The sequence below is a fragment of the Chrysochloris asiatica genome, unplaced genomic scaffold (genome assembly GCF_000296735.1).
Source record: "Chrysochloris asiatica unplaced genomic scaffold, ChrAsi1.0 scaffold00007, whole genome shotgun sequence".
NCBI lineage: Eukaryota > Metazoa > Chordata > Mammalia > Afrosoricida > Chrysochloridae > Chrysochloris > Chrysochloris asiatica.
In genome coordinates, this window is record NW_006408525.1 from 13786858 (window position 1) to 13810514 (window position 23657).

The following is a 23657-nucleotide window of genomic DNA, read 5'->3' on the forward strand; positions in this document are numbered from 1 at the left end:
ATCTGCTAAAATTACTTACAAAAATCCCTGTGTTGTCTCCATCCCCCAAGCCAGCAGGAGAGGGGAAAGGAGGGGGAGAAAATGTTCCCTATCTCACAGCAAGTGGGACCATCTACTTGTGAGTTCGGTGCAGGACTTTCTGTGATAAGAACACCTATTCGGGTTCCACTAACTCCAAACTTGCCTGACAGCTTCTGCACTTTCAGTTGAACTTGGCTTTGCTTTATCTGTATAGGCAGTTGTTTACTGAAGAGTGGACTGGCTTGGAGGAGGTCAAATGTAGGTTAGAGGCTTAGCATCTCTGTGTGATTTGGGGCTGGTTATCGGAGACCAAGAACATCTATTAGAAAGACAGACAAGCCAACAAACGTCTGTTGAAGTGGAATAAATACCTCCCTGACCCATATAGGGGACTAGGCCCTACTCATCATACACATGCACTTTTGATAAGTACTGGGTTGCTAACTGCAAGGTCAGCAGCTCCTCAGAAACCCTATACAGGGTGGCTAAGAGTTGGAAACACTCATCTGCACTTAACAACACAACATTATACACTACAATCCTGCCTCGGTCTTCATGACTCTCCCTCTCTTCCTGTTCCTTCATGTCTCTCTTTCTGATCTCCTTGATTTGGATTCAAGACACAGGAGTCTGAGTCCAGCTTCTTCAAGTCCATCCCACCATTGCCAATGCTGGGGTCCTCACTGTTGCTGGCAATGCTTTAGACTAATCTCACCCACACCCCTATACATGACTTGATTTGGTTGGGCCCTCCAGTTCCTTCTTCCAGCTCCAGAACCTTTCCCCAGGTTCCTATCCTTCTCATTCCCACCCTCTACTTATGGTGTCTTGGTGTGGCGCTATAGGATAAACACTTGACCTCAAAGTCATTTGAACTACAAAGTTCAAACTCACCAGCCACTCCTCAGAAACCCTATACAATGTCACTATGTGTCAGAACTGACTCAACAACACTTAACAATGACAACAAGAATAGTGTTCAATATGGCCCACAGGTGTCCCATGTCACCTTTTTAGCCACATCTTATACCGTACTTCCTCCCCCTGACTTTTTATGTTCCAGTCACATGGCTTTTCAGAACTTCAACGTCTTCTTACAGCCCATGATGTCATGCACATGCTCCGACTCACAACCCAACTCTGCCTGCTGAACTCTGATTCATCGCATTAGGGGATGCACCTGCCCATTCCTAGGCCAGCCTTCTTATAGGTTCTCATATAGAGTATCTTAGACTTTCCGTTACATTGCATTCCAGACTTGTGATTTTTAGGTTGAGGTATATAACTATTTGACTCTAAGCTCCATGAAGGCAGGCAATGTGTTTCTGTTTCGCTGCTACTTAACCTCCAGGAAGAAATGCTAAACTGACTTTTTCCTTATCTACTTTACAGTTCAGTCTTTTCATTCTTGCACACCCTTATGATCCAATCATTGAAAATTATCAGTTTCCCCAAAATGCCATGCTGTTGTATGCCTCTGCTTCTTTGGACACTGTTTTATCTTTGTCTGGTATGCTGAGATCAATCGATAAGTCATCTGGAAAACTGCAAATCCCTTAAGACTTCTCTTGAGATGCCACCCGTCTTCTCCAAGGAGAAATGATCACACTCATCATTGGGACCCAAATATATCTTCTGTACACATCTATTATCACATATCTGTACCATATGAAATATGTTCATGAATATGTTTGTACTTAGTGCACTGTTAGGGCTCTTTGAAGCCATAACTGGGCTAGAATCTTGTTTCCAACTTCCATGCTGAGTACAGTATTACTTTCCAGAATTGCACAATATATATTTGTCAAATCTGAACCTGACTGTGTAAAACCTCACTACGAGTGCATTCATTCATTTATTCAGTCATAAAAGTTCTATTTTGTGGCTCTCATTTTCCAGACTAAGTGATTATTGCCTTCAAGGGGTGTATATTCTAGTGGTAGAAGAGAGAAATCAATACATAAATCAACAAAGAAATCTGTACTTTCAGGCAATGCTAGGAGATATGAAGAAAATCAAATAGGGTAATGGATGACAGTTACTTTAGCTCAGGAGTTATAAGGTTTCCAAGGAGGGGCTGGTGAGTTTCAACTGCCAACCTTGAGGTTCAAAGCAACTTTGCAGTCCAGCACATTAACCCACAGCGTCACACCAGGACACAGCTCAATCCATAACATTCAGTTTCAGTCTCTCAGGGTTGTAGTTCATATTTGTAATGATGTCTGTTACAAATATCAGCCATCATGTTTTGGTCATTTTGTTATACTGTGGTGACATGTGTGTCGCTGTGACATTGGAAGCTATGTCACTGGGACTTTTATATACCAACAGGTTCACCCATGGTGAACAAGTTCTAATGGAGCTTCCAGACTAAGATAGCCTAGGAAGTTAGAGTGGCAGACCACTTCTAAATGGCTAGCCACAAAAATCCTTATGGAAACAAGTGGAACATTATCTGATACAGTGCCAAAAGTTGAGCTCCTCAAATTGGAAAACACTCAAATACAACTGGGCAAAAGCTGCCTCCTGAGAGTAGAGTTGACCTTAATAAGATGGATGTAGTAAAAATTTCAGGACCTGCATTTGCTGATGGGGCACTACTGAAAATGAGAAGAAACCGCTGCAAACAGACATTAATAATGTTGTTGTTAAGTGCTGTAGAGTTGGTTCCGACCCATAGCAACCCTGTAAAGGGTTTCCAAGGAGTGGCTAGTGAGCTTGAACTGCCAACCTTGCAGTTCAAACTGACTTTACAGTCCACAGCACCACATCAGGGAACACAGAATATATGAAGTATAAATCTAGAAAAATTAGAAGTCATCAAAAATGAAATAGAACACATAAAGATCAACATCCTTGGATTTAGTGGGCTGAAATGGACTGTTATTGAGATGCTACAATCATAGGGTTAACTCGTCTGAGAAAGACAAACTGAAGAGGAATGGCATCACATTCATCATTAAAAACAGTGTCTCAAGACCTATCTTGAAGCATAACACTGTCTGTGATAGGATAATATCCATATTACTACAATAAAGACCAGTTATTACCACTGTTGTTAAAATTTACATGCCAACCACTAAAAATGGTGATAAGGAAATTGAAGAATTTTACCAACTTCTCTAAGGAGCTCTGGTAGCATAGTGGTTATGAATCAGGCTGTACAAGGTCAGCAGTTCGAAACTACCAGCTGTTCTGTGGGAAAAAGATGACGCTTTCTGCTCCCGTAAAGATTTACAGCCTTGGAAACCCTGTACAGGGTCGCTATGAGTCAGAACTGATTCCATGGCACATAACAACAACAACAACAACAACTTCTCTGGAGTCCTGGTGTGGTGCTGTGAGTTAATGTGCTGGACTGCAAGGTTCAGAGGTTCAAGCTCACCATCTGCTCCTTGGAAACCCTATATGGGTTGCTATGGGTTGCAACTGACTTGACAGCATTTAACAACAACAATCAACTTCTTCAGTCTGAAATCGATCAAGCATGCAATCAAGATACAGTGACCATTACTGGTGATTGGAATGCAAAAGTTGGAAACAAAGAGGAAGGATCAACGGTTGGAAAAAAATGGCCTTGGTGATAGAAACAATGCTGGAGACCCCAAGATAAAATTTTGTAAGACAAACAACTTAATCATTGCAAATACATTTTTCAATAACATAAATGAAAACTATACACATGGACCTCACCAAATGGAATAGCCACAGAAATTAAATTGACTACATCTGTGGGAAGAGACCATGGAAAAGCTCAGTAATATCAGTCAAAACAAGGCCAGGGGTTGACTGTGGAACAGACCATCAATTACTCATTATGAGTTCAGGCTGAAGCTGAAGAAAATGAAAACAAGCCCAAGAGAGACAAAATATGACCTTGACTTCAGAGACCATCTTCAAGAACAGATAAGATGTATTAGACAATAATAACCTAAGACCAGAAGAGCTGTGGGATGACATCAAGAACATCAGACATGAAGAAAGAAAAAGGTCATTAAAGAGGCAGGAAATGAAGAAAATATAAAACTGGATATCAGAAGAGACTCTGAAACTTCATCTTGAGTGTAAAGAGGCTAAAGCAGCTGGAAGAAATAATGAAGTAAAAGAGCTGAACAGAAATTTTCAAAGGGCAGTTTCAAAAGACAAAATCAAGTATTACAATGAAATAGGCAAAGACGGAGAGTTAGATGTTGAACCTTGGGTTGCAACATTGAAGGACTCTGTGGACAAAATATCAAATGACAAAGAAGTATCAAAAAAGTTGGAAGGAATACACAGTCACTGGACCATAGAGCATTGGTAGATGTTCAGTCATTTCAAGAGGTACGATAAGATCATGAATCAATCGTATTGAAGCAATCAAAGCTGCTCTGAAGGTACTGGCAAGAAACAAGTGTAGCAACTGATGGGATACAAACCTGTATCTGCCAACAAATTGATGTAGCTCATGAAGCACTCACTCGATGCCAACATCCATGCCAACAAATTTGGAAGACAACTACCTGGTGAACTGATTGGAAGACGACCATATGTGTGACCATTCCAAAGAAATTTCTGGCCCAACAATCAGAAATCATCAAACAATATCATTAATATCACAGGCAAGCAAAATTTTGCTGAAGATAATTCCAAAATGTTTGCAGTAAGTACATCAACACCGAACTGCCAGAGATTCAGGTTGGCTTCAGGTTGGATATCACTGCTGACATCAGATGGATCTTAGCTGAAAGCAGAAAATACCAGGAAGATATTTGCTTGTGCTTTATTGTTTATTTAAAAGAATTTGATTGTGTATATTGTAGCCAATTATGGATAACACTGCAAAAAAATGGGTATTCAAGAATACTTAATTGTGCTCATGAGGAATCTGTGCATAGACCAAGAGGCAGTTGTTAGAACAGAACAAAAGGTTACTTAATGGTTTAAAATCAGGAAAGGTATAGACTAGGGTTGTATTCTTTCACCATACTTATTCAATCTGTACACTGAGCAAATAATTCAAGAAGCTGGATTATATGAAAAACATCATCAGGATTGGAAGAAGACTCATTAACAACCTGTGATATGCAGATGACGTAACCTTGGTTGCTGGAAGGAAAAAAAAAATTGAAATACTTACTGATGAAGATCCAACACTACAGCCTTCAATATAGATTAACGAAAACAATGTAAAGAAAACAAAAATCCTCAAAACTGGACCAATAAATAACATCACGATAAATGGAGAAAAGATTGAAGTTGTCAATGTCTCTGTTTTGCTTGAATTCACAGTCAACACTCATACAAGCAGCAGTTAAGAAGTCAAACAATATATTGCATTAGGCAAACCCATTACACAAGATCTCTTTAAAGTATTAAAAAGCAAAGATGTCACTTTGAGGGCTAACGTACACCTGACCTAAGTCATGGTATCTTCAATCACCTCAAAGGCATGTAAAATCTGGATTTTAATAAGGAAGACTAGAGAAGAATTGAGACATTTGAAATATGGTGTTGGAAAAGAATATTGAAATGAAAGTACCATGGATTGCCAGAAGAACCAACAACTCTACCTTGGAAGAAATACAACCACAAAGCTCCTTAGAATCGAGGAGGGCAAGACTTTGTCTCTTGTATTTTGTACGTGTTGTTAGGAGGTGTCAGTCCATGGAGAAGGACATCATGCTTGGAAAAGTGGAGAATCAGTATAAAAAAGGAAGACCCCCCAATGAGATGGATTGATACAGTAGCAGAAACAGTGAATTGAAACAGCAATAATTGTGAGAATGGCTCAGGATCGAGCAGTGTTTCATTTTGTTGTGCATAGAGTTGCTCTGAGTCAAAACAGACTCAACAACACCTAACAACTACAAATACTCTATATTTCTTAGATATTCTTTGCAAGCTCTGTAAGTCTAACTATACAGCTACAAATCCCTTTTGCTGACCAGTAAAGTTTCAAAGTATTATATTAGTCAAATCTACTGCAAAAGACCTCTTTAAAGTGTTAGAGAACAAAGTCACATTGAGGCCTAAGGTGTGCCTCATCCAAGCCATGGTATTTTCAATCGCCTCATATGCATGTGAAAGTTGCACAATGAGTAAGGAAGATTGTGGAAGAAGTGATGCATTTGAATGATGGTGTTGGCAAAGAATATGGAAAGTACCATGGACTCCCACAAGAACAAACAAATATGTCTTGGAAGTAGGTCAGCTGGGGTGCTCCTTAGAAGAAAGGATGGTGAGACTTCATATCTCATACTTAGGACATGTTGTCATTAGGGACCAATCCCTGGAGAGGGACATCATTCTTGGTTAAATGGAGGATCAAAGAAAAATAAGACGAACCCATAATGAGATGGACTAACACAGTGGCAGCAAAAATGGACTCAAACAGAACAACAATTGGGAGAATGTCACAGGACCTGGCAGTGTCTTGTCATGCATAGGGTCTCTGTGAGTCCGAACCAACATAGCAACACCTCACAACAGCAAAGTAAAGCCTCAATAAGCTCTCTTTGCTTATCCAAAAGAATGCCCTGTTGAAATCAAACATGATGTCATTAAATTAATTTTTTTTTCATCTGTTGTATAATTAAGATTTGATGTGGCATTGTAGGATAAGTACTCAACCATAGGTCGGTTTGAACCACAAGATTGACAGTTTAAACTAACCAGCTGCTCCTCAGAAATCCTATACAGAGTCACTGTAAGTTGGAACCAACCTGACAACAGTTAACAACAACAACAATATATCCAGACCGTAATTTTCCACTCTCTCAAGTTCAAAGTTAGTAAGATTTTACGATATTTTTAATGTCCTACAGCTGTTGTTTGTCTAATTCTGGTGTGCATATAAACATACCTTTCAAATCTTTCATCCATCATTTACTGTCAGTGTTTGTTTAAAGTCTCTACCCCAGTTTTTTTTTTTTTTTTTATCACAAGGATAATAATATATCATATTATGATGATTAAGATGAATAATGCATTGTAAAAATTTGTGGCACATAGTAAATACCAGCTAGTTTGGTTTTTATCTAGGTCATACAGTGGTCAAGAAGATAATGCATCCATGGCCATAGCACATAGTTAATTGTTGTTGTTGTTGTTAAGTGCCGTCGAGTCGGTTCCAACCCATAGCGACCCTATATAGGGTTTCCGAGGAGCAGCTGGTGAGCTTGAACCTCCGACCTTGAAGTTCAAACAGCTTTGCAGTCTGGCGCAATAACCCACAGTGCCACACTATGACTCCAAAGAGTTAATAGATATTATCTATTATGTTTGCCATATGTCCAAACAGTAGCTGCTTTATTACTAGTGGGAGTTCTCCCCACATTTTGATTGTGGAATCCTCCCACTCCAATCATGTTACAGGTATTAATTCTTTAGACAAAACACATGGTTAGTGTTTTAAATTGCTGGCTACTCCCTTCAGAGCCTGTCATATTACTCTAAATGGGCCTATGTGGTCATTCACCAAACTGATAATTAAATGCTGGAATTTTGCTAAAACAAGTTACAAGCAAAAGACACTGGTCTTCAGCCTATACCCAGAAATGAGTGTTTTGGAAACTATATATTTTATCCTTTTGAAAAGTTATTTTGTCCTTGATCCCTCTCAAACGCCTTTATTTATTGACAACCTCACTCCAGTGGGATCTCCCATTCACTGCAAAAGGAGTAGTCTCTTTGCATTTCATTCTTTTAAAATGAAAAAGTGTTATTAATGAGGAGTTTTGATAGTTCTTGACATAATTCACATCATTCTGACCTAAACTGCTTTAAATCGCTGAGTAGAGACAAACTTATGGTGAAGAATAACATACTGGTTGTGTCAACAGAGAAGCAAAGTTAAAGAATGGTTTTTGAGAGTCGGAAGAAAGGAAGATGAGGTAGGGTGTTTGCTGGAAGAGAAGGGTTCTGTACTTTCCAGCTGAGTGATTGATGCAGCCATAAATTAAATGGAACTGAAGTTTTAAGCTACTCTTCCTTTATTTCAGCACCCTCAGATACTTCACTCAGCTATACTACTCATGAAAAAGCAACCATTATCACCAGGAGCTTCCTAGAGGGGCTTTTGCCTTCAGACCTTCACCCAAAGCACTAGCACACATTGCTAATCTTCTCTAACAAATTCTCAGGACCAACTCCACCATGCTTCCGGCTCTGGTTTGCCTCATTCATCATCAGAAGTCCAGGTCCACATTGTAGATCCACACTGTCAACTTCATACTGCTCTGCACGTCTCATAATCAAAATGTGGTGCCAATCCCTCAAGACAGCCTCCTGGTGATGTATGCTCTTAATACTAGTTCCCTCCAACCTTGAATAGGGTTGATTCATTTCATCAATAGACTGTTGTGAAGACCATGGAGTGAGATCCTGAGGTTAGAACCTCAAAGACCTGGATGATTTTGTCTTGCTCTTTTGGATTGCTTGCTCAGGAGGAAGCCAGGTTCTGTGTTGTGAGGATACTCAAGCAATCCAATGGAGCGGTATTAGAGTCCTCTGCCAACAGCCACGAGAATGAGCCTTCTTGGAAGCAGATGCTGTAGCCCCAGTCAAATGACTGCCGTTTTAGCCAATATCTTAACAGCAACCTCGTGAGAAGCCCTGAGTCCAAACCATTTAAGCCACTCCTGAACTACATGGGTCTATGGCTTTAATCCATTAAGTCATTAACCCACTGCTTGAGTTATCTATATGGGTGCTGAAACTTAAAGGAACAGCGACAGAAGTCAGAATGAGCGAAGGAACAGTAATTAGGAAACTTAAAAAAAATATTTATAGTATATGAGAAATTACTAGGTAAATGACAACAATAAGGCTTTATAATACTGTGTACCAATGTACACTAAGACATAGTACTATCTGTTTTACAGAGTAGAATCAGGAAATAAAATGAGAGAAAGCGTTGGTCAGATACAGAACAGAGTTGACTATGGTCCTGACTTTTACTAGCTGTGATGACAGTGGATATTTCTGTTCATTTTCCAGAACTTGGGTTTCTATATCTGTCAAATAAGGATGATGGAATCCAACTGTAAGGGTGTTATTGTGATTGGATGAGAAAAAGACTGTACGAGGCCTAGCACAAAGCCTGGAGAACTCTCCAGATATTCAGCAGATTTGAGTTTGTTCTCATGTCCCCTCATAACCCTAAGGATGGAGTAGCTTAGCCTTGTCCATTCTCTACTTGGCAGTACATGTTCTGACAAGTAATACTAGAGAAACCTAGGCCCACCATTGACTGGATCACTTAAATGAGTAATAATAATAATAATGACAATAATAATACTCTGTGCTTTCTCTTCTCCATTTCTTTTGGGAAATCAAAGTATCAACTGACTGTACAAGCTTTTATCCGATACTTTCACGTTCACAAGCTCCTACTCGATTCCTTATGTAAATCCTTGCTGTGTGTCTATGCATTTTGCTGAAGTCATTGAATTTGTTACCACTACAACTATTGGTACAAATGACCATATTTTTTGCCTGCTTGGCCCTAAATTTAGCAATAGATCATGACACTTTGATATTTCTTCAGGAAGTATTAATTGTAGGGGGAAAGTGATGACACCTTATTTAGGTTGTCTGGGAAGTCAAAGAAAGATTATAATTTATAGTTACTATGGTAGCTAATTATACTTTCAAGAATATTCTACTTGCTGCTAAAAAAAAAAAGAAGCAGCAGCTTTGATCATAGATGAGACCCTGTGGGGAATCAAAGAAAATTAGAAAGTACAATTTACCATCTTGAAAAATGCCTAACTAATGGGCCAAATGTCTTTTTTTGATTAAAAAGTCAATTTCAGTTGGTTTATCCTGGGTCTTAAAGTTCACACCAAGATTATAACATTGTGGGGGCAATATTGTAAAAAGTTAGCCAATGCGTTTTCCCCTGAAATCTCTATTTACAATATTGTCGTTGTTGTTAAGTGCCATTGAGTTGCTTCCGACCCATAGCGACACTATACAGGGTTTCTGAAGAGTGCCAACCTTGTAGTCTAGCACATGACCCCACAGCACCATACCAGGATTCCATTTACAATATGAAGTCATTTATTCAGGCAGGTTGTTGTTGTTGTTAAGTGCCATAGAGTTGGTTTCAACTCATAGCAATCCTGTATAGGGTTTCTGAGGAGCAACTGGTGGGTTTGAACCGCCAACCTTGTGGTTTGGAATTCAGTGCTGATCTGACAGTGCTACACCAGGAGTCCATTCAGGTAGGTTGTTGTTGTTGTTATACGTCATGGAGTCGGTTCCAACTCATAGCGACCCTGTACAGGATTCCTGAGGCTGTAAATCTTTATGGGAGCAGAAAGCCTCACCTTTCTCCTGCAGAACAGGTGTTAGTTTCGAACTGCTGACCCTGAGGTTAGCAGCCCAATTCATAACCACTATGTTACCAGAGCTCCTTATCATGTAGGTTGACATCATTAATCAAATCCATGGCAATAATGGGCTCAAACATAACAAGTTGTGAGAATGACACAGAACGGGGCAATATTTTCTTCTGTTGTTCGTAAGGTCACCTAGCAACAATAACAATGACTTCTAAGGTCTACCTGGACAAGATAGCTCTAAAAGAAATGCTATTAGGTCGCACAAGACTTTTTGCCAGAAAATATTGCCACCGTTATTGAAATCTAAATTAAAAACCTATACTCAGGAGGTGAGGTAGATGGAAGGAGCAGCAAGAAAGTTGGAGGCAGGTTTGGAGGAACTTGAATCCTGTCTTATCCCTTTAGACTGAGTCCTTGGAGGAACCAATGATAGAAGGAATTTGTGCTAGATTCCTTACTTGCTGTTATTAATTGCTGTTGAGTCAGTTCTGACCCATAGCGACCTTGTATAGAGTTTCCAAGGAGCAACTGGTGAGCTTGAACCATCAACCTTGCAGTTCAAGTGGCTTTGCAGTCTGACGCATTAACCCGCAGCACCACACCAGGACTCCCTTCTTGGGCCAAGGAAAATCAACAACATCTGTTGTTATTGATATTGTTAGGTGCCACTGAGTCAGTACTGATTCACAGTGATCTTACATACAACAAAATGAAACACTTCTCTGTCTGACACCCTCCTTACAATTGTTAAGTTTTAACCCATTATTGTCAATCCCTGTTGTGGGGGGTGTTTCCTAATTTTCACTGATCCTCCACTTTTTAAAGCATGATATCTATCTCCAGGGACTGGACACTCCTGATAATGTTTCCAAAGTAAAAGACAAATTCTCACCATCTTCATTATTAAGGCACATTCTGACTGACCTTCTTCCAAGACACATTTGTTGGTTCTTGTACAGTCCATGGTATTTTCAATATTCTTCTCCAACATCTTAATTCAAATGAATCAATTCTTCTGCAGTCTTCCTAATTCATTGTCCAACTTTCACATGCACATGAGGTTATTGAAAATTTCATGGCTTGGTTTAGGCACACCTTAGTCCTCAAACTGATGATGTCTTTATTCTTGAACACTTTAAAGAGGTCTTGTGCAGCAGAGTTGCCTAATGCAATGCATCATTTGATTTCTTGACTGTTGCTTTCATGAGACTTGATAGTGGACCTAAACAAGTTCCTTGACAGCTTCAATCTTATATCCATTTACTATGTTACTTATAGGAGCTCTGGTGGGTAGTGGTTATGAATCAGGCTGCGAACCTCAAAGTCGGCAGTTTGAAACTACCAGCTGTTTCAAGAGAGAAAGATGAGGCTTTCTGCTCCCATAATGATTTACAGCCTCAAAAACCTTGGCAGGGTTGCTGTGAGTCAGAACCAACTCCATAGCATATAACAACAACAACAACGTTACTTATTGGTCCAGTTGTGAGGATTTTTGTTTTCTTTACACTGAGGGGCAACCAATACTGAAGGCTACGGTCTTTGTTCTTCATCAGTTAAGTATTTTAAGTTCTCTGATTTCAGCAAGCAAGATTTTCTGCATATCACATGTTATTAATGAGTCTTCCTCCAATCTTGATGCCATGCTCTTCTTCAAAGAATTCAGCTTTTCAGATTACTTGCTCAGCATACAGATTGAATAAGCATACAGAAAGAATAAAACCCTGATGTACACATTCCCTGATTTAAAACCATTCAGTGTCCCCTTGTTCTGGTCAAATGACTACCTCTTGGTCTATGTACAAGTTCCTCATGAGCACAATTAAATGTTCTAGAATACCCATTCTTTGCAGTGTTATCCATAGCTTGTTATGATCCACATCAAAGTCAAGAGCCTTTGCACAGTCAATAAAGTACAAGTAAATATCTCTCTGGTATTCTCTATTTTCTGCATATAAGAGTTAAGTAGCTTTTTAGGATTTTTTTTTTAAAGTTATCTTCATTAACTTATTGTACACCTGGATTCATAGTTACTGAAAGTGAAGCTCACACCCAGATGGATCATTTCTATCCATTGAGAATCGTGATAGTAATTTCAAGTCCACAACTTCAAGTCCTAACCTTTACTGCATGATTCAGGAAAAGTTTGGGGTATCCAGGTAACCCATCCTCATGATCTCCACCAACCCAGAAGTATTTCCTTGAAGTTGGATTATTCATATTACATCCTATCTAAAAGCTTTGTTGTGAGCATCCAGGGATTGTAAAAGAAAATGTCATACAAGGTTCTTAAAGATCAAACCCCATCTCACCTGTCCAAACTTGCATTTAATCCCTCAAAGGTATCTAAATTCCAACCACAAAGGAAGGAACCCATCCTCACTGTATCAGATAATTTCACTCTTCCACATTTTTCCTGTTTTGTTCACTTACTTTCCACTGTTCCTTTTCCCCAGCTCTTTTTAGTATTTGAGAGCATAAACTAAAAATCTAAGACACACGGATTTAAGGGTTTGAAATCTGGTCCTCCCAGTGACTAGTTAGACAGCCCTAGGCAAGTTTCTTCTCGTGCAAATTTATATTAGATTCTAATGTATGGGTTATTTTGAATTATGGATTAGATAATGAGTTCAAAACTAGTTAATGAATGGTGTCTAGTATATAATGACATTAAAAAAATTAGAGAATTACTATTATAATTAATAATCCCAAATAAAGAGTTCTATTTTATGATAATTATTGCTCTACCTATTTCTCAACTAGGTCACAAGCTCCCTGGTAGCTGGAAGGCTATCAGAATCTGCACTGTGTCTGGTATTTACTAGGCAGACAGTAAATGGCAATGGAATGACTAGCTGGGTGAATACTGAAAATTCCATTTAAAGTGAGTTTTAACTTATCTGAGGAGCCCTCCTCAATTCCCCAGAAATAATAATGGCTCTTTCATCTAGAAGCTGCTCGTGCTTCCATATGCCTCCTATTTCATTTTGTCTTCTTACATGTTGTCTTTGGGGATCCATAATCAACACAAGACCTTTTTAAAGTTTTGAAGAGCAAAGATTTCAGTTTGAAGACTAAGGTGCGCCTGACCCAAGCCATGGTATTTTCAATAACCTCATATGCACGCGACAGCTGGACAGTGAATAAGGAAGACCATAGAATTGGTGCTTTTGAGTTATGGTGTTGGAGGAGAATATTGTAAGTGCCATGGGCTGCCAAAAGAACCACCAGGTCTGTGTTGGAAGAAGTGCAGCCAGACTGCTCCTTGGAGGCCAGGATGGCCAAACTTCATCTCTCATACTTCAGACATATTGTCAGGACGGACCAGTCGCTATAGAAGGATATCATATTTGGTAAGGTGGAGGGTCAGAGAAAAAGAGGAAAACTCCCAGCATGATGAATTGGCAAAGTGGCAGCATCGATGGGCTCAAGCGTGGCAACAATTGTGAGGTTGGCCCAGAATCGGGCAGTGTTTTGTTCTGTTGTGCATAGGGTCATTATGAGTTGGTACTTGATGGCATCTAACAACAACAACAATCACCACTCGTGGAAGCAACAGTCAAGAAATCAAATGACATATTTCATTAGGCAAATGTGATACACAAGATCTGTTTAAAGGGTTCAAGAACAAAGGTGTCAGTTTTAGGATTAAGGTGATCCTGACCCAAGCCATGGTATTTTCAATTATCTTATATGCATGCAAAAGTTGGACAGTGAACAAGGAAGACTGTGGAAGAATTGATGCATTTGAATTATGGTGATGCAGAAGAATATTAAAAGTATCATGGACTGCCAGAATACCCAATAAATCTCTTGGAAGTAGTACATATAGAATGTGCACTAGAAGAAGGGATGGTGAAACTTCATTTCTTGGACTTTAGACTTTATCAGAAAGAACCAGTTGCTGGAGAAAGACATCGTGCGAGGTAAAGTGGAGAGTCAGAAAAAAAGAAGACCTCCTTAACAACATGAATTGATGCAATGGCAGCAGCAATGAATTCAAACGTTATAATAATGAATATGGTGCAGAACTGGGCAGTATTTCATTCTGTTGTGCCTAAGGGTCACTGTAAGTTGGAACCGACTCAATGTTACCTAACAATAACAATAGCAATATGTTTACATGTTATTTTCCAATCATTTGTATGTTAGTTAAATATCTTTCAATAAAATATTCTATAGTCCTTGGTAGTGCACACAGTTAACACACTTGCTGCTGACCTGAAGGTTGGCAATTTGAAAGAACTGCATGGTGATCTACTTCTGAAAAATCAGTCACTGACAACACATGAGGTCACTGTGTTGGCATCAGCTCATTAGCACCAGGTTTGTTTTGTTTGGGGTTTTTTATCTTTGTGTATGTGTGTATGACATACATTTTTGTGTACCTTGTTAGCCCAAGTAACCACTCCTAGAACTTAAAATTACCCTTGATCAGGATCTAGGACATAATACTCATTGCTGCCAAATGGCTTCCCACTCACAGTGCCCTGACAGAGCAGGCTAGAACTGCTTCCTGGAGTTTCCAAGGCTGTAATCTTTACGGAAGAGATCGCCTTGTCTTTCACCTGCAGAGTAGCTGGTGGGTTCCAACAGTTGACCTTTCAATTAGCAGCAAAATGCTTAACTCATTGGGCCACCAGAGACCCGTGAGACATAATAGGTGTTCACTAAGCACTTAACAAGTTACACTAAAAACCTCAAGCCAAGTCTCCTAGTAATGAGTCAACAACATCTTGTCTGCTCTTGAAAGCCAAAGTAGTTTGGGAACAGGGAAGCGGCAACTTGTTGTGTATGTATTTAGGACAAGATGTCTGAACACCCAAGCACAGTTGAGCAGAGGTGTGCTTAACCCCGCGGGACAGATGGGCTCCACATGAGAGTAGAACTTTCACTAATGATCTCAAGATTGTTGTTGTTGTTGTTAAGTGCCGTTGAGTCGGGTCCGACCCATAGCGACCCTGTACAGGGTTTCCGAGGGTGTAAATCTTTACGGGAGTAGAAAGCCTCATCTTTCTCCCGCGGAGCAGCTGGTAGTTTCGAACCGCTGACCTTAAGGTTCGCAGCCCGATTCGTAACCACTACGCTAATGATCTCAAGATAACCTGTTATAAATCAAAACAAAATTTGAGATAATGCACATGCTTTGTTTTCAAACATACCATACTTGGACCAAGAATTGTAAGACCTGCTTGCTAAATAAAGATCATCAGTTTCCAGGAGACCCAACAGGGATGGATACAGAACCTGAAGGAGAGACCAGGGTAAAACTTACTCCTGAAGAAAGCAGGGGGCATCAGGCTGGAGGCCCATCCTCCTGTCCTCAGTAAACCAAATCCGACTAAGAAGTCTCCCTTCCGATTCACTCCTGCACCGTGACTAAGCAGTGATCATATCAGCTCCCTGACAGAGTAAGTGGGTTGGTGACATGATTGTCCTTGTTACTGGGTATCTCCGAGTTGACTGTGACTCACAGCGACCCCATGTGACAGAGTAGAACTGCCCCCATAGAGTTTCCTAGGCTGTAATCTTTATGGGAGAAGATCTCCAGGTTTCTTTTTTTCCCATGGAGATGTTGGTGGGTTCTAACCAACAACTTTTTGGCTAGCAGCCAAGCCATGACTTCTAAGGACATGATTCCATATCCCTATTTGAACCAGGGTGTGTGGTTCCCAGGGCTGTCTACGCATGCCTGCACAGGCAGCCAGCAACAACTGAAGTTCAGCAGGATTGTTCCAGGTCCTGGTAGAGGGCAGTAGCAGCAGAGGCAAGCTGGGCAGAATGAGAAGGAAAGAAACCTGTATTCCACTGCTTTGGGCAGATCGTGTGGGCTAGAGGTTTAACTGGTACCTCAGCAAGTCTTTAACTGGCATCTCAGACAGATACGGTATGAATAGCAATGTTTGCTCCTCAATGTTCCACCCAAACTGGTTCTCTCTACACAAATTTATGTTCCAAAACTGAGCCATCAAACTGGGTTGTTTATGATGTTGATGGAAACCATTAGAGACCAGAACCCCATAATGCTGCCCTGATGAAATTTCCCCTTCTGAATCTCTTTATTCCTTCAATCCTCATCCTTTTTTCATGAGAATGATGAAGCTAGAAAAGATGCTGGAAAAAAATAAATAAACAACTAACTCCAAGGCCATGCCAATCCCAACTGCTTAGAAGTCTTTCTGATCAAAGCTACTTATATGAATCCTGGGCATGTGTTTGCAAAGAGACATGATTGGTGCATCTGCATCTCTTTTTGTATTTAAGGCTATGTTAAAGTGTTAGATCCTGAAAATATGTGCAGCACTCAGCCTGAACACATAACAGACTGCATCACTAATCTCAAAGAATCTAGCACAAGGGAGTATGAGCTCCCTGTGTGTGAAAAGTTATGGAGAAGGTCCATCTGTTCTATCTGAGCCTCAGTTTCCCTACCACTGTGGTTGGATCTGTTTTTATTAAATGGCATACAGATTAAAAAAAAAAAAAGACTTTTATTTTGAGATCTCATCCCAAGCCCATAAAAATGTTGACTGAGGAAATAGAAAAGAGATTATATTGTGAGGAGAGAGGAAGCAATTGCCAGGAGAGAGACAGACAAACTCAGCCCATTAATCCTTTCCTCTTATTGAGCTGAAGCTTAGCAGAGCTCACAGGGGCTGGAAGCTGTTAAGCATCGATGTGTCTTCTGGGAACTCAACCATCTATGTGAATACAAGGCTCACTGCTTTGGGAGAGGAGGTTAATATAAAAAAAAAATCTGAGATGGGGCAGACTACAATTCAGGAACTCAAATATCTCTCAGTAGCATAGCCTCTGCCACTTGTGTTGATGTTTCTTTTTATTTTGTTTCCCAGGCCAGCTAGGCAGCTAAGTTCCAACAGGTGATGTGACCCTAGGAAGATGGTACTGTCAGATTCACAAAGGACTGATCTGTGAGGGAGGCAGCGAGGAATGGCCAGAGCTGAGCTCACTCCACTCACGGACTAGCAAGTAGCCCCACATCTGCAAGGCTAGTCTTAGAGGGAACATGTAACTGAGTCTAGGAGGCAGACTGTGGTCATCAATTCAAGGCCACAAGTTCTAAGAACTTAAATCAGCCTTAAACAGCACGGAATACCTGTCCCGTTTATTGCTGACTACCTGCCTCTATTTTATTTGCAATGGTGTTGTTCCATGATCAGTTAGGGATCATACCTTTGTAGTTCATAGGGTTTCCCTTGGTTTGTTTTCTAAAGGAGATCACCAGGTCTTTCTTCCTAGTTTATGTTCATCTGGAAATTCTGCTGAAACTTGCTTCACATCACAACAACATGAGGTGCATTGGCTGGAAATCCAACCCAGATTTCCTATGCGGAAGCCGAGAATTCTACTACTGAACCAGTAGCCCCTGTTTGCCTGGGACAGTTCCCATGTACACCAGTTGCTCCAGTACAATTATTAACAGCACTGTTTCTCACTTCTTCCAAATGAGAAGTGTCCCAGTTTAGACAAATGATCTGGTCATTTATTCATCTGGCATATGGGAAATGTGAGGCACAAAGAAGGAAAGGCAATGAGTGGAAGAGGGTATAGGAACTGGGATAGTTATAAACAGATTTGCTATAGACCCCCAGTGAGATGGATTTGCAAAATGGCAGCATCAATGGGCTCAAGCATGGCAACAATGGTGAGGTTGGCCCAGGATCAGGCAGTGTTTCATTCTGTGATGCATAGGGTCACTATGAGTCGGTACCAACTTGGTGGTACCTAACAACAACAACAACAACAAGGGAAAGAGCAAACTAACAGACAGACACCACCCAGTCATCACACATTACATTAAAACTTCCTATTTCTCTCTTTAACTCCTCAAGGTCATGGAATAGACCTTATTCAACTTTGAATTCCTCAGTGCCCACCACATGGCAAGCATCTCGTAAATATTTGTTTGATTTGATAATAGATGATAATGATTACATCTAGTAACATACTTTCATGTACATTGCCCCATTCGATTCTTCCAATGAATCCATTGAGAAAATGGATATTATTAAATTAGTATGAGAAAACTAAAATTCACACTTACATGTACATTATCACATATGATACTTCCAACGACTCCATCAAGATGGATATTATTAAATAAATCTGAGAAAACTGAAAGTCTGGAATATTAAACATTGAGGAATTTACTAGCAAAACCACTGAAACCTAGGTCTTCAATGTTTCTTTCCATGACACTATGCTCAGTGTTAGAAGGTGTCTAAATGTAGAGGGAATGTTTGCTTAGAGGGATGGAGGCCGGAAGAGCCAAGCAAAATGTGGCATGTAGAGAAACATCTCTGTGGGCTCATAGATTTGACTGTTGGGCCAGCAGCAAAACTGTTTTTTGGTGCCCTGTACTCCATCCAAGATGGCTGCCCCTTTGACATAGGAAGTACATCATGTGCCCAAAATGGAGTGGAAAGGGGGAGGCTTGGATAAAGTCCACAACATGGCCTAGGACAGAAATTCAAAGTGGACAGGCTAAACTGGAAATGAATGTACCTCAACTATAGCAACTTTAGGACAAGCTCACAAAGACTTTCCTCTCACAAAAAGGACTTCCATCCGACACATCCAGGGCTCCATTCAAGTATCAAGCCTGGCATTTCCCTCACTGTTTACTTTTTTAAAAAATTAGGGCTTAGCATTTGAAAAAATGTATTTCTTGGAAACAAATATATCTTGACCCAACCCACATCCCACTAGAACTCACCACACAAAGTTTCCAGTTCTATCCCCAGGCCACAATGCCACTGTACCATGAACGACAATATCTTATTTAATTTCTTTTTTTAAATCCCCTTCCTAGCTCCTTTTGCAACCAGTTGACTTCTATTCTTTTGTCTCTACATTGTCTCTTGTCTTTGTACCCGTGAAGTCAGTGTACTTCCTTGAAAATTTTTCTTTCCATGTTGAAATAAACTCTACCTGACTTTGAGCTGTAAATGCCGCCAGGGATCATTGGGAGTCTCCAGGAGGTCTTCCTGACCCAGATGCTCTCACCATTCAGTCTGCTGTAGGGCACCCTAGGGAAAGAAACATGTGTCTTATCACAAGTGCTCAGATGGGAAGCAATGAAACCATAGCAGAACATCTTCTCTCTTGCCCAGAAATGCCTTGTATGGATTGTGGGTTCTCAGCCCTTGTCACCACAGCCCCTTCCCTAGCTCATCTCCTATGAATATGTAGCAATCCAATGTAGAATTAACAGGCATAACGAAAGAAGGAACCCAATAGAAGTTCACACCATGACTCAAACCCTAGACTTTATCAATTGGCATTTATCAATCTTCCATATCCTTTTAGAAGGAGCCCTAGTGGCACAGTGGTTAAGTGCTGGGGTGCTAATTGAAAGGTCGCTTGTTGGAGCTCATCAGTTGCTCTGCAAGAGAAAGATGTGGCAGTGGCTTCCTTAAAAATTGCAGCCTTAGAAACCCGATGGGGCAGTTCTATCCTGTTCTATAGGGTTGCTGCAAGTCAGAATCGACTCAGCAGCAATGGACTTTGGGTATGTCCTTTAGAGAATGAGGAACAGGATCTCTGTGGTGTTTCTTCTGGGTGGTGGAGGACACCATGACCTGTACTCACAGAAGGCCTTTGTGTGCCTCAGGAATCTGTCTGCAGCTAATAGGAACACACCACGTGGCTGTTGTCTCCACAACCACATGTTTATATCAAGCCGGTCCCCTTGGTTCTATCTTACTACCATGATTCCATGGAGCAACGACAACAAGAAAAATGAATCAATCTATGGCTTTCTTTTTTTCTTCCTTTTTCTCCTTCCATAATAGTCTACCTTGTTGATTAGGGCCATAGACTTTGGAAGTATGCAGACTTTCAGCCAAATCCTAAATCAACTACTTCCTAGGTGAGTGATTTGGGGCTAACTCATTTCTCTGAGTCTAGGTTCCCTCAATTAGAAAATGGAAAGAACAATGCTTGTTACCTGGGTTCTTGTAAAGGTCAAGTGAAGCAATATCAACGGGCACCTTCATTATATAACCATACTCTCACTTGTTGTTGTTGTTGTTAAGTGCCGTCGAGTCAGTTCCGACCCATAGCGACCCTGTACAGGGTTTCCGAGGGTGTAAATCCTTACGGGAGTAGAAAGCCTCATCTTTCTCCCGCAGAGCGGTTGGTAGTTTCGAACCGCTGACCTTAAGGTTCACAGCCCGATTCGTAACCACTACGCTACCATAGCTCCTTACTCTCACTAGCAGGTCTTATTATTATTATACGTATCATTACTAATTTGCAAAATAACGAAGTGTGTGGATGGTAGTGATGAAGCTGAGATTCCTCCACCTTCTCTCAGCCCCAGTCTTCTTTCTATCGTCTTTCATGACCCTTGGTCCACCCAAGCCCCACAAAGGTGGAGTTCATTCTAGGAGCAGTCAGTCCTACAAGACCTGCAAGAGACGTGCTGCAATGTAAGAGGCCCAGCAAGTAGTGATGACTCCGGTGGACCGCTCAGGATTATTTTGAGTGGCCTAGGCTCAGTCCAAGCACACGGGCCCTCATTCTCATGGCAGGTTCTGGATTCAGGCCAACATTTAGTTACGTGGTGCGTAATGAGGGTTGCCACATATATATAGGGATGCAAGCTACACAGTGCATGGCACTCTACAGCAAACTACAGCCCTAAAGCTAAATCCATCCAGCTGTCTAATTGTATAAATAAAGATTTTTTTGGAACTCAGCCATATTCATTCATTAACTTTTCCTTTACAATTCCTTTCACACTCCCATGACAGATATGAGGTGTGGCAACAGAGACCATGTGACCTGCAAACTCTAAAATTTTTCGTCAGTGACCCTTTACAGAAAGAGTTTACGGATCTGGGTGCTAAGTCTTTGGACCCAGCACACTGTAGACAGTAGATTTTGAATATATGATTGGTGAATGAATGAATGAAGGCTCATATACCGACTCAAATTAGACATGCACTAATCTTGAGGAATTTGATGTTGTTGTTGTTATGTGTCGTGGAGTTGGTTCCGACTCATAGTGACCCTGCATAGGGTTTCTGAGGCGGTAAATCTTTATGGGAGCAGAAAGCCTCATCTTTCTGCCGCAGAACAGCTGGTAGTTTCAAACTGCTGACCATGAGATTAGCAGCCTGATTCGTAACCACTATGCTATTAGAGCTCCTTAGTGAAAAGATAAAAATTGTAACAAGGAGACTTAGGTTATAGTTCCTACTTGTCCCTGATTCCTTTGTTTGGCCTTAGACCAATCATTTCCTCCCTCTGGATCTCAGTTTCCTTATCTGTAAAATGGGAACTGCTGTTGTTAAGTACCGTGGAGTCGGATTCGACTCATAGTGACCCTACACAGGGTTTCCAAGGCTATAAACCTTTATGGGAGCAGACTGCCTCATCTTTCTCCCATGGAACCACAGGTAGTTTCGAACTGCTGACCATGAGGTTAGTAGCCCGATTCACAACCACTATGCTACCAGAGCTCCTTTGGGAACTGGGAAGCCCATTTTATTTTATTGGTAGTCTTGGTGTAGCAATGAGGCTTAATGCACTGGACAGCAAAGTCGCTTTGAACTACAAGGTTAGCTGTTCCTCGGAAACCCTATACAAGGTCGCTACGGGTCAGAACCAACTCAGCAGCACTTAACGACAACAATGAAGAATTAATGAAACCGTAAAAGTAAAAGCCTCCTGCACAGTGACCAGCACATAATACGGCTCATAAAATTTTTTTTTAAATAAAAAGGCCATAAAAAGGAAGGACAAGGAGAAATCCTTTGTTTCTGAATACAATATCTGGCCTGTCACGAAGGAGTAAACACAGTATTGCATGCATTTAATTGGCAGATGTCACGGGAAAAACTTCAAGGAGCATTATACAGAAAGATTCCCAGGCTCGTTCATGTTCAAACAAACCAGACAGCCAGTACAGAGCCAGAGACAGAAGCCAAACACTTCAGACACCATCAGGCCTGGCTGCTCTAGGCTGCCCTGCTCTGTATCGTGCGGCAGGAGCCAGGCCGAAGACAGTCTTTGGTGTCATCTCTGCAGAGCACAGCAAGTCTTGGGCATTCCTTGATCCTATGTCCACTCACATAAGGGATATGAGGAGAGAGAAACAGGACTCCATATATAAAAGCTGCCACTACCTCAGCTAAGGAGCTCTGGTAGCGTAGTAGTTACGAATCGTTAAGAATTGGGCTGCGAACCTTAAGGGCAGCAATGTGAAACTACCAGCTGTTCCGCAGGAGACAGAGGAGGTTTTCTGCTCCCGTAAAGATTTACAGCCTTAGAAACCCTGTACAGGGTCGCCATGAGTCGGAACCGACTCCACGGCACATAACCACCACCACAAACACTGCCCTAGCTAACCAAGAACATAGAACTTTTGGGGGGCTGTGTGAAGTAAACTCTATAGACTACCCGTTCCTTTGTTTCCGTTTTCTTTGGGCATGAAATGGGGAAGTAGTGGGCAGGTCAATCATAATACTTACCTTGAGGTGCTTTGCCACATCTCCACCCAAATCTCATTTTATGGTGTGTGGAGTTTTATGAAGGCTGATGTGGGAACTGAAGTTGAAGAGTCATAAATTCAAAGGAAAAATTATTCCAGAATTATAAGCCCTACTTACCAGTGTCCAAGGGTAATAGCCACTGTTCAGTGGTATGAATTGGACCAGTCATTTTAGTGTCCATTTGTAGGACAAGTACCTCTTCATTTAATTTGGATGGGTAAACATTTTTTAAATGGAGTCCTCCTGGTATGGTGCTCTGGGCTAATGCACTGGACTGCAAAGTCGCTTTGAACCACAAGGTTGGCAGTTCAAGCTCACTAGCTGCTCCTTGGAAACCCTATACAGGGTCACTATGGGTCAGAATCAACTCGATGGCACTTAACAACAACAACAAAACAGGTTGGGATTCAGTCAAAGTCCCCCAGTTGGAGTTCTGAAGATCCAAGTACTCTTCTCCAGGGACAGCTCATTCAAGAAACCTAAAGTCTAACAGAAAATGATTTAAACTTGATCTGCGCAAAATACAACCAGACCCACTGCTTAGGTTGAACTTGAGTCCTGAGGTGGTTTCTAAAAGACATTTGATTGTGAGGTACTGGCTGAAATATACAATGCCAACTTCCAAAGTTCCCATAGGATACAAGTCAGAAAAAGAAAAGAAAACCCATTTTGATGAAGTCCCAAAACTTGGGTCTTGCATATTTCTCTGTTTCTAAGCATGGAAAGTCTGGAAAGTGAAAGGATAAGAAGGAGCCATTGCAACCCAACAACACGTTCCCTCAACTTGACA